Raw genomic sequence first — 9,094 nt, 5'->3', positions numbered from 1 at the left:
TTTCTCCGCTCCAGGCACAAACGCGGCCCGAGAGCCGGCGCCTCGCAGTCACACACGGATCCACGCATACAGTAGAGCTGTCTAGATCCACATTCTTGCACACCGCCCCCTCCGCCCCCCGCGCTCCCGGAGTCGCTGAGCTGAGCGAGTGACAGGCGCGTCCCGCCAACCCGCGCCCGGACGGGCAGGGAGGAGCGGCGCGCGGGGCCAACTGCGGCGCGTCTTCCGGCGCCCGCGGAGGAGGCGAGGGTGGGACGCTGGGCGGAGCCCGAGTTTAGGAAGAGGAGGGGACGGCTGTCATCAATGAAGTCATATTCATAATCTAGTCCTCTCTCCCTCTGTTTCTGTACTCTGGGTGACTCAGAGAGGGAAGAGATTCAGCCAGCACACTCCTCGCGAGCAAGGTAAATATAACTTACAACTCTTTTCTCCTCTTTCCCCTCCCTTCGGCCGCCCCGCTGCAGCCGCCGCTCAAACCCCTCCGGCACCACGCCGCCTTCGCCCGGGATTATTCATTATTATCCTAATTATTATTTATTGTGCATGCAAGGAGACCAAAACAAACAGGCGGGCCAACCGCCACAACAAAAAAAGCCCGCCTCCTCCCCGCGGGCCTCAGGTGGAATGCTCTAACGACAGCTCCCAGGCGGCGGTGGAAGAAACGAGAAAGTTTCAACCGAACCTTGCTGTTCTAATAATAACAGTAATAATTACTACTTCAAGGGGGCAAAGGAGGAAAAAAATCCCAACAAACCACCGCCTGGATCCTGAGTAGGCAGTCAGAGGCGCTGCCAACTCAAGGTTGCAACACACACATTGGGCCAGGTTGCAATCCCCCCATCCCCTTAAAAGTGAGGCGGCGGGGAGGGGGGTGGCAGCGGGAGGGGGAAGGCCTGGGGGACAGGGGAGGAGGATGGAAACGCTACTGTTCATCCCGAGCAACCCTCCCCGGAAGAGTTGGAAGGGGAACGGGAAAGGAGGGCGAGGAGCCCAGGCTGGCGGCGGGGCGCCAACGAACGCCGTTGCCACCCGCTTCCCAGGGACTTGTTTAAAGGGCTCCGGCTGCGGAGACGTGAGCGGATCGCAGCGGGAGAAGCCTGAGCTGACGCGCGAAGGAGGTAGCGGCCACTGCCGCGGGGCCGGTGCGTGCCTGATCGGGGGTGTCACCTCCACTTTCCGCGTTTCCTCCGGCGTGGATGGGGACGCTGATTGGTAGGCAGGCCTTTAGGCAAAGGGGCTGCCAGGGGGCTGCGCCCCGGGCGCTGCGGACGTCCCTGCCTCTGGTACCTGGCGGCAGCGCAGGCTCGGGTGTTAAAGTTCGGGATGTCCGGCCCGGGCCGCACTGCTGGAGGGAAGGGAGGAGGCCCCCAAGGAGGTCGGAGGTGCCCGCCAGCCTCCGTTACCCTGCCCTCCCTCTCCCCGGGTCTGTGTTCTTTTGCTTCGCGTCTTCCCCTTGCTTGCGCCGCGGGAGCTGCGGGCGTGGGGCGCCTACGATCGTCCGGGTGCTAGGGGCGCGCCGGGACCCAGGAGAGCCACGGCGGCGGCTGCGGGCCGGGGAGGCCATGATCCGGATAATCCTGTCTGCCTGACTGTCACAAACAGGACCCGCGCACCACCGGGCAGCGGCGGTGTCGTTCGCCCGGGAAGGGGAAGGGCTGCGGTGGGGAGGGAATAGGGGGGTGGCGAGGGCGGGAGGCGGGGAGACCGAGTAGGAGCCTCCTCCCAACGATGACACGCACTCCTTCCTTCTCGCTCCCTGCTCAGGAGTTTGCTTTATTCCCATCCCAACCTGGTTTACCCCTTCCTTTGCTCTCCCCCTCCACCCGGCCGTCTTCCCTTCCTCCCGTTTGCGTTGCAAAACACGGCCATGCCATCTGCAAAGGTGTCGCGATGCACTTCCCTAAATAACCGGTCCGGCGCGCCAGCTCCTCGGCGCCCTCCGGCCGCAGGGCGCACACGGGGCACAGTGCTCCCGGTGCCCCGCACCAGGCCTCGCAGCCTGGGTGCAGTTCCACCGCGGAGGGCGGGGCGCGGCAGTGCGGGCTCCAGCGGACACCCGCGCCTTGGCCGGGGCACTTGGGCCGGTTTCCGGTACACGCGGGGAAATCGCCTCCTGCCAGTGTCTGATCGCTCGCCTCCGCCTCCGCCTCTGCCGCCTGGATTGCATTATTATTTTTATCCGGGTTGCCGTTTGCTGCGGATGGTGGTGAGCGCGGGGCTGGCTGGGCTGCTTGGGGGGTGGGGTGGAGGGAAGTTGGACGTGGATCAGGCAGGAAAAAAAAAGTTTGGCAGGGCGGCTAAGTAGGGTGGAGGGGTGGGAGGGGGCTGCGAGCTCCCGCGGCTCCAGCCTCCGCGCCCTCCCGGCCGGCGCGAGGGTGTCTGCGCGTGAGTGTGAGTGTGAGTGTGTGTTGTGCGCGCAGGAGCCAGTGCGTCGGGAGCAGCGGCTCGGGCAGCTGCTCCTGCCCGCACCCTCCCCTGGAGCCCGGGGAGGACAAGGCGAGGTTTGGTGGCGAGGGCTGGTGGGGGTGGCGTGTGCGTGTGGTTGTGAGTGTGTGTGTGTGCGCGCGCGAGCGGCGGAGAATCAGGAAGTCACAGCAGCGAAGCGCACACAGCACACAGACATGTTTGATTGCCGTGACATGACGCGCGCGAGGGAGGAAGCGGCAGCGGCGGGGGCCGGGCCGCGGGCTGTGGCGCGGGCCTAGAGCTGCGGCTCGGAGACCGGTTCCCGTCCGCCGGCCGCGCCGCCACCCCAAGCTCCGCGAACCCCGCGCCCCTTTTTGTTCCGCGTCCTCCAGGTAAGGAGCCTGCGCAGCCCTGCCGCCGGCTGTGTGCGGAGCTTTCCAGTTCTTTCCCTGCCAGCCCCCTCCGGTCTCCCGGCTCGCCTTTCCTGCAAAGTCAGGCAGGCGGGGGAAATGGGCTCCTCGTCCTCCGATCGATTGCGTGGAAAACTTTCCAGCGGGAGGCACCGTGAGGGGGAAGAAGGCCTTGCTGGCCGCTGTTGCTTGTCAGTTCTTTCTCCTCTGGGTCCGGAGAGTGTGAGTCGCTGCGCCCGGGGCTGTTGCACATTCAAACTTCGGGCCTAAACGTGCCTCCAACTCTCGCAGGTTTTACTCCAGCAATAAAATAAATATTCAAAGTCGTCCACCAGCTCTTGCTAGGCGTTTGGATTTTTTAAGGGAGTGAGGAAGGCTTGGGAATCGAGGGAGTGGGGGTGTTGTGCAGAATCCATTCCTTATTCAATGTCTGCACCGGGTGTTATGTAATTTTAGTAGCACATGGGTGCAAAGCCTAGACTGGGCTTCTCCCCTCCTTTGTTTATGTAACTTTTGGGTGAGTTTTGCAAGGTTGTCTCTTTTTTCTCCTCCTCGCTAACCTGATGGAGGTTGGTGCTTTGGAAAAAGCAAAGCGACCTGGGCTAGTAATTTTTTGGAGAGGTGTCATCATTGTCTCCTTTCTGGTCATTATGTAGGCATGTGTGACTTTGTATGTGTACTGTTAGAGCTCAAGGAAGACATTAAGGATACCCAGTTTGTTGACTGCATTGAGCGGTTATTTTTAACATTTCTGCGTTACCAATATCGAATTTCAAACTTCCATTTCAAAGGACTTAAAATTTACACCTGGTTGTGTGCCTTGCTTGTCTGAACAGAATGCTTGCATAAATAATGAGATTGCTGCTTGGGTGTTGAGTAGCAGAAAATTTCTATCCAACCACCAAAGACTCAGAAACCACTGAGAACCCTAATAATAATTTAAAAAGCCATACCCAATGTTATGTATGTGTATACTTACATATTCACATCCAAATATTTTCAGTAGTATTTTCCATCTGTTATCAGGGGGGGCCACAACCAGAAGCTTGTTGGCCAGCATTGGAGTTTTAGGCTTCCAGGCTACCTCTAGCACACTGGTGAAGTGTTAAGAGGCGTGGCAGATTTGAATCCTAGTTGCTGCATTGTTATGCAAAATGAGACACACTTTTTCTTTGAGGAATCTAATTGCTCTTTTATTCTCCTGGACTTTCTTTCTTTTTTTCCTCAAATGCTTCTTTACAATGCAAATGTTTGCTATTGTAAAGAGGGGATTTAGAGACACCTGTTAGGTCCAAAAGATACTTATTGCGGTAGACTGAGGGGGAAAAAAAAACAACCCAGTAGATCAGAGGTCCATCTACCTTGGGGGCATCAGAGAGATGCCATTTTTGTAAAGAACCTTTAAAATGAATGAGGAATGTGGGGTATCAGAACCCTTGAAGAGGGGGAGGGGAGGGAGGGCTTCCTTCAATGCAGCCTTTCTCTTATGACTTATATCAGTAACAGCCCAGCATCAGGACTAGGTGCACTGTGGTGTTTCACAGAAAATATTCACCACAAGAGCATGTTCAAAGCAGCCTTAGATCTTTTCTTTTGTTCGTTTGTAAAGTGGTTTTTGAGCATTTCTCGTCAAGTTTCTTGAAAAGTGCTTTGACCAACACCTGAGGCTTAGAATTGACAAAAAAAAAAAAAAAAAAAAGTGCCTCGGCTTGTATTATATTGTTAATGCTTGAATTCTATTTAAAGTATTCCTGACATGGTATAACTAGAAAGTAACACTTGTGCAGATAAGTATTTAAAATTTTTTTCTTTTATTAAGTTTAAGATAAATCATTCTACAGGCCAGTATAAAAGCATATCACATCCTTTTCTAAAAGGTAATTGTGATGCTCCTTATATTACTGTAATATTTTGACATTTATTATTATGTATTACAGCAAGAGCATAAAAAGAAGAGTTTTATAAATTATAAAAGTGGTGCTGTCCTCCAGTGTTTTCTTGTTTTTTTTTTTCTCCTTTAGAAGTCTTCCTTTGTAAACAAGGCCTTTGTCAAACTCTTCTAGGTCAGCAGCTTTTTGACACCCCAGAGAAATAATAAATCACTATTTATGACATCTTGACATGCTGCCATGAGGACGACTGAATTATCACATATGTAATACTAAGGACTGTTTCCCAGCATTTGCAAGTGGAAGGAGTGTTGGTAGGACCTGATTTAACCACTTGCAGATTTGATTCTGTTTCTGGTCAAGATGATTTAAGGGATGATAGGAGAAATTCTTTGGTTAACTTGAGTTACCTTAGAAAACTGTATGAGTTACATTTCCTTTCTGCTGTATTTCTTGTGAACAGATGAGAAAATTTCCCTAGTATGAAAGCCACATTTAGGGGCTATTTCTGATTTCTCCTTTTTAATGTAAAAGAATTATCTTCTAAATTGTTTTTTTTTCCCCTTAAATATTGTGTTTTGGAGATGTTTTTGGCCAATAGAGGATGTGAATTTTCTGTCATTTTTGGAAGCGTTCTTATTAGGGGACTCTAACCTTTAGCCGGTTAATAAAGTCATGGGTCATTCCCTTAAGTAGTGAATAGAAAATACACATGGTGGTAATTTATTTGATAGCATATTTAGGAAGGCCTGGAGTGATTATTTTTTCTATATAGAAACTTATGACTTTATACTTACTAGGGACTATAGGAGTCTAAAACTATGTTCTGCCAGAGTCATTATGAAAGAGAGCATATTTATTTACGTAAGATATTTATCATTAAGTTAAATGGGATCTTGCAACCTGGGCTGGCAAAACTGCAGCTTTCTTACTGTTTATTATGACTTTATTATTACTCATGTTAATATAGCACTTTTCCTTGAAAGTGTAGGATATGTTAAAGAGAGCTTTTAAGTAGTAAAAGTTATAAATATATCGTCAAAGATGCTTGAATAATTGTACCTCAGAAAAACATACAGTAGAGCCAGTGAAATTCAGGAACAAAATAGCTGGTCTTTTGAATGTTTGATATAAACACCTCATTAATTTACACATTTGGAGTGATGGTTTAGATATGGAATACAAGATTTTGGCCTGAAACTCCGACATAATGTCCTTCTGGACTTCTGGGTTTGTAATACATTATTATATAATTGAAGCGTAGTATGAATTAGGATATTTTATTAGATAGCTACGACTTCCAGAATATTTGAACAATTGTAATCTGGCTATATACCTGTAAGATTTACAACAGTTTTTAAAACCACAATATTCTATAGTATTTTTAGGTGGATTAGTATCAATTTAAGCATCAATCTTATGCCAGTATGTCATCTACATCTATGCAAGCACTAATATTTTAGAAACTTTTTAGAAACTGGCCTAATTTAAATATGGGCTGGCCCTTTTGTAAGTTGATGAATGGGACCCACAGAAGTTGAAATAATATTTAAAGTTTGAAAACCATTAAGTATAATTGAAACTCCCTCCGTTAAAAAAAACAAAAACAACTAAACTCAGAATTTGGAATTCAAAATTACTTAAAAATGATAAAAATCTCTAACCAGAAAGGAACGTCATATGTTGGCTTACAGGTTATCCAAGGGAAATTCTATATCAGTTTGCACTTAAAATGTATTTTTCTGGTTCAGGATGATTATATATTTCTTTACCTACTTGATGTGGTATATTTCAGTTTTTACCATCCCACTGGGAGATGCTTTATCACACATGGATATTCGATGTCCAGAAGGAAAGCCCTCTCCCATCTTCCCCCTGTGCTTTGTTGAACTGGACATGTAATAAATGGCTTTGCAAATAGTCACAATTATTTTGTGGCTTGCTGTTGTGCTATACTAAAAGACCATTAAGCAAAGTCCAAAATTCTGTAAAAAATAGATGATCTGTAATTGATAATTTATGTGTTTTAAAGAATGTACCTGAACTTTTAATATTGTATTTATAATAGCATATCGAATACAAGTAACAAATGGTAAACTGCATGGGCCATGTGATACAGAGAGAGAGATCAGGGTGAGCTTTCTTGAGCTGATGGGGTAGATAAGGTCTTTGAGATGGGATAGGGTTGCTGTAGGGGGAGGGCAGAGGTGGGGGTGGTGGCATCTGAGCATCCCAGATCAGAAGAAAGCCCCGAGATCACAGAGACCCGGCGAGATCACAGAGACCCGGCCTGAAGGAACGTGGAAAGACCAATGTACCTGTTTTGACCGGTTGCCTGGAGCAAGAAGTTCCAGTTGGGGAGAATTTTCAGAAGATAAAGTCGGAGATTGTGGAAAGACTTGACTTGCAGGTTAAAGCATGAATATTTTATCCAATCTGTATCGGAGGCTTGTCTCAGAAGTTTTGAGCAAGGGAATACATGGACAAGGCAATATTTTAGATTAATCTGGCAAATTGTGGATTCAAGTCCAGAGTGGGAATTGAAGCTGTTAGAAGGATCCTGGCAATAATGCGAGCATATAGTAGCTCACAAGGTGTCTTCATATCTCATATTTTATTTGATTCGTATCAAAATTGAAGTTGTAGTCAGCTACTGTTATGCCTATTTTGTAGGTAAGGAGCTTGAAACTCAGAGAGGTTAAATGAACTCATTTGTTGATTTTTTAAAAGGCGTAGTAACATCATTAATGGCTATTATCCATTTTAACTGCAATGAATTTGGAGTTCATTGTTGAATTGTTGTTGCTACTGTGAAAGTCAGGGCCAGTTGACATTAATGAGTGCCTATGATACAACTTTAGTTCATTCAGCATATGATGGTTGAGTTTTACTCTTCAGTAAAAATGTGCCATTTTAACCACAGGTTTTTAAAATATGTATTTCAGACTCTTCTTTTTATATGTTTAAAGTATAAATAAACTTATCTTGGCAGTCAGAAAAGGAAGTGGCTGTTGTTGATTCTTATCAACATCCAGAATGAGGTTGCTTTGCAAAAGGGCCTAACCTAGGAGAGACAGGCATATGTGTAAATATAAGTGACATATTACCTTTCAGGGTGTCATGATTTGAAACTAACTTTTTTTTGTTCAGTGTGTTAGCTTTTGTTTTGACCAGTTTGCCCAGCCCTTTGGGTTCCACTGAATTTTAAAAGTGATAGTCATCTGTGATTACCTTTATAACTACTAATGGACATGAGTCTCAGAGTAGAGGATGCTTTGCTGTAAAGGGTTTCTAACACTTAGGTTTTCTCGTAAATTCCCTTTTTAAAACAAATTTTCCTTTGTGGGATCATTGTCAGTCCTCATGGAAGAGGCCATGAAATTGCATCGCCAGGTAGACTCTTTTGAGATGGCAACTCATGGTATCTCTAAGGGTGGTAATGTTAAGAGCCAGGATCCTATTAAGGCAGTGTCTGAGGTTCACGGGGGACTAATTAGCTGCTGCCGAGTTTGTTGTTATCTTTTGTTGTGCACGGAGCTGCCTCACAGCCTTTGCCAGGTCTGACTCTGGGCAAGGACCATTCCCAAGGCAGTTTATTTAAAGTGAGGGCAGCAGCTCACCCACATCCTAATTTGTTGCCCTGATTGAAAGATGAAGGAGAGTTCACAGAAGCCCAAGGAACAGAGCAAAGTTTTAATCTAACAACTTTCAAAAAACATATTTGACTTGGAAACGAATGGGAAAGTGTTGTGAATAACCCCAAGAATGCTGAAGAAATGTTCTCAGTGATTTTCTAGGGTCTTGATGGAGCAACTTATAAGGTTAACTTTAGAACCCGGTGTGATTTGTATCTGTGGTACAGATCACATTATGCATTGTTTAAAGTTGCACAGCTCAGACCAAGAAGCATTGTGGGCCTTGGTAATGTTTCACCGCTTATCCCGACAACCTTGGCCTCTAAAAAGGAAACTTCGGGTAGATTTATTTCGTTTATCTGCATTGCTGTTCTCCTTATCCCCCCGCACTGCTTCCCCATTAAGAATAACAGTGCTTGAGGCCCAGTTCTGAAGATGTTGCTACTTCTTGTGGGTGAATTATCAATTCATTTACAGAGAAAGCCACATACAAAACAAGAGGCAGCCCTTCAGGTCAGGGGAGGTGTTCTGAATCAGCAAACAGACATAAAAAGAACTCTTATCTTCACTATCTCCTGAACCTTGCAGTTCTCCTGTAACAGCCAGAACACTTTAATAAGACTGGGATATTCTTAGAGATGTGGCCTGGGCCTAACTTTTATTTCTGATATTCCACCTTTAACCTGGACCTCCAAGTTTTTCTGTAAAGTGAGCTGTGAAAAAAGACAGGCTGGAGATCCAAGATTTCCTTGTG

General features: G+C 47.0%; 1 protein-coding gene across 8 annotated transcripts in view; it reads left to right on the top strand.

Annotated features, from left to right (window-relative positions):
* Positions 1–272: 272 nt before the first annotated feature.
* SMARCA2 (SWI/SNF related, matrix associated, actin dependent regulator of chromatin, subfamily a, member 2) overlaps positions 273–9,094 on the top strand; it is a 178,097-nt gene continuing 169,275 nt past the window's right edge. For 4 of the 8 annotated variants that reach the window (XM_054657899.2, XM_054657897.2, XM_054657898.2 and 1 more), the window contains exon 1: positions 273–404. The gene's annotated coding sequence lies outside the window, so the exon portion shown is untranslated. Of the gene's footprint in view, positions 405–951; positions 1,143–2,079; positions 2,207–2,403; positions 2,502–2,658; positions 2,799–9,094 lie in introns of those variants that run through there. The other 4 variants (XM_054657895.2, XM_054657894.2, XM_054657896.2 and 1 more) reach the window with 4 other exon arrangements.

Source organism: Pan troglodytes, chromosome 11 (assembly GCF_028858775.2).
Source record: "Pan troglodytes isolate AG18354 chromosome 11, NHGRI_mPanTro3-v2.0_pri, whole genome shotgun sequence".
Classification (NCBI taxonomy): Eukaryota; Metazoa; Chordata; class Mammalia; order Primates; family Hominidae; genus Pan; species Pan troglodytes.
The sequence above is the reverse complement of the archived record's forward strand: the minus strand, read 5'-3'. Positions and strand labels throughout refer to the sequence as shown.